The sequence below is a fragment of the Opisthocomus hoazin genome, unplaced genomic scaffold, assembly GCF_030867145.1.
Source record: "Opisthocomus hoazin isolate bOpiHoa1 unplaced genomic scaffold, bOpiHoa1.hap1 HAP1_SCAFFOLD_102, whole genome shotgun sequence".
Taxonomy (NCBI): domain Eukaryota; kingdom Metazoa; phylum Chordata; class Aves; order Opisthocomiformes; family Opisthocomidae; genus Opisthocomus; species Opisthocomus hoazin.
This window is the reverse complement of record NW_027448981.1, coordinates 312,501-315,000: the sequence shown is the minus strand read 5'-3', so window position 1 is coordinate 315,000 and position 2,500 is coordinate 312,501. Positions and strand designations below refer to the sequence as shown.

Sequence of the window (2,500 nt, the reverse complement as noted above, 5' to 3'; positions counted from 1 at the left end):
GGAGCGGGGAGCTTCGGAGCGCTCCCCGAGTCTCCATTTAGGGGGACGAAGGCCCGCGCGCTCGCGCGCGCGGCCCTGCGAGGCACCCCAGCCGCGCCGCTGCTGGCCCGCCGGCCCCCCCCCCCCCGCGCTGGGGCGGGGGGGCTCGGCGGCGCAGACGGCGATTGATCGTAAAGCGACGCTCAGACAGGCGTAGCCCCGGGAGGAACCCGGGGCCGCGAGTGCGTTCGAAGTGTCGATGATCAATGTGTCCTGCAATTCACATTAATTCTCGCAGCTAGCTGCGTTCTTCATCGACGCACGAGCCGAGTGATCCACCGCTAAGAGTTGTCTCGGTTTCGGCACCGCCCCGCGCGCGCGGAGGGGCCGGGACCGCTCGCCGAGAGCGGCCCCTTCTCTGAGGACGGCCGGACCGACCGCCGGCCCCGCCGCCGCCCACCCCCCTCCGCACGCGCGGAGGGGGCGCGGCGCGGCGGCGCGACGCGGCGCGACGGAGAGGCCCTCGCCTCGGCTTGACCGTACGAGCACAGGGGAAACGGAAAACAACGGAAAACCCCGAGCGGCCAAAGGGCGGGGGAGCCCGCGCTCCCGACCGACCCTGGGGAAACGTACGCAACACACACACACACCCTTGGCGCGCTTCGGGGGCGGCCCAGGCGCCCGGGCTCGGACCGGCCTCCCCCCGGAGGCTACGGCACGCCCGGCCGCGACGCCTGCCCGCCTTCGCTCGGGAGCCGGACGCCCGGCTGCGCCCGCGCTGCGACGAGCCGGCTCCGCCCACCACGGTCGCCTCTCGCCCCGCCGGCGAACCTCGGCGCCGACGCCGCCTTCCACCGACGCCGGAGGAAGCGCGGCCGGCCACTGGAGCGCGAGCCGGCGACGCGCGGCCGCCCACCGGCCCGCGCCGGATGGGCGAACCCGGCCACCCCGCCCGGCGGCGGCGGCCGCCACCGCCGCCGCGAAAACCGCCGCCGCAGCCGCTTCTCGCCTCGGCCCCCTGGGGCCGCCGGCACGGCCCCAGCGGAAAGGCGGACGGCGCTGAGCGCGGGGGGCGGCTCCCACTCTCCCCGTTTCCACGCGAAGACCCGGAGCGGGACGCCCCCGCGCCGCGCGCCCGCCCTCGAGACGGAAGCGACGGGCGGGGAAACGCGGGACAGGACGGCCGCCAGCGGATGCGGCCGGGGAACCCTCCCGGACGACCCGACGGACGACCGGCACCGACCGGCACGCCGAGCGGCGCCGCCGCCGCTCGGCCTGGGGGGGTGTGGCTCGCCCCCCCCTTTCTTTCCCTGGGCGCCGAGGGCGGGGCGAGGAGCGGGAGAGGGGAGCGCGGCGCGCCCCGAGCGCGGCCGCAGCGCGAGCGTCCAAAGGCGCGGGGCGGCCCCCCGGCGGCCGCCCCCCCCCGCGGGGGCTCGCCGCGCCTTTCTTTCCCCCGGCGCGGAGCCCGCGCTCCGGCCGGCGGGTGGCCCCGTTTGCGAGGGCGGGCAGGTCGGCCGCGGCCGACCCGCGCCGCGGTCTCTCCGCCGAGACCGGCCCGCGGAGAGGGGGGGCAGGTTGGGGCAGCGAGACGCCCCCCCTTCTCCGGCACGGCGGCCCGCGGGGGCGGACGCCCCCCCCGCGGCTCGCGCCGTGCCGCTCGAGTCTTTAAACCGCCGCCCGGCTCCTTTGGCCTTTGACCCCCGGACTCGGCCGAGGGAGGGCCGCCGAAGCGCGGACGCTAGGTACCTGGCCCTGGGGTGAGGGAAACGACCTGCATGGCCCCGCGGGGGTGCCTCCCCCGGCTGCCGCCCTCGGGGGAGCGTCCGCCCGCGGGGGCGCGCCCGGCATCCGCCGCCACCACCTCGTCCTCCTTAGCCCCGGGGCCCGGGGTTTCCCTCGATAGCCCGGCGCTGCGCCCGGGGGGAGAGACGTGGCTCGGGCCGCCCGCTCGCGCGGGACGCGACCCGGCCGGGGGGGGGCCTCGCCCGCCCCGGGCGGCGCCAGCGGCCGAGACCGTGCTCGCGCCCCCCCCTTCCGCCACGGCTCCCTCTTCGAGAGGCAGCCGTGCCGGGTCGGAGGGGAGGTTCGCGGGTCCGGCCGCCGCGCCGCCCGAAACGCCGTGCGCACACCCGCGCCACGGCCCGGAACACCCGGAGACAGCCCTGTCCCGCGCGCGGGGGGGTAGACGGCGCCGCCGCCGGCGCCGCCCCACCCCCCCCCCCCAGGAGCTGCCGCCCCCCGAAGACGGCGACACCCCTCGGCTGTCGCGCTTGCGGCCCCCGGTGCCGCCGCCGTCGCTCGACGCTCGCCCCCCGGCCCGCCGAGCAGGCCGGTGCTCTGCCGGCCGTGCTCGCCGCGTTGCCCCGCCGGCATCCCCCCCTCTTGCTTCCCGCGCAGACGCGGGAAGCGGGGAGCCGGCGGGGGCGCGGCGTCCGCGGCCGACAGGTCGACGCACCCGCGCGCGTCGGAGGACGAGCCGCACGAGACGACGGCGGCGGCGGGCGACAGGACGAGGAGAGCG

At 79.3% G+C, this 2,500-nt stretch overlaps 1 non-coding gene across 1 annotated transcript; it reads right to left on the bottom strand.

Moving 5' to 3' along the window:
- Positions 1-176: 176 nt before the first annotated feature.
- LOC142359997 (5.8S ribosomal RNA) lies at positions 177-329 on the bottom strand. Its single transcript, XR_012762761.1, has one exon. It is a non-coding gene; the product is annotated as a 5.8S ribosomal RNA (ribosomal RNA).
- Positions 330-2,500: the final 2,171 nt, after the last annotated feature.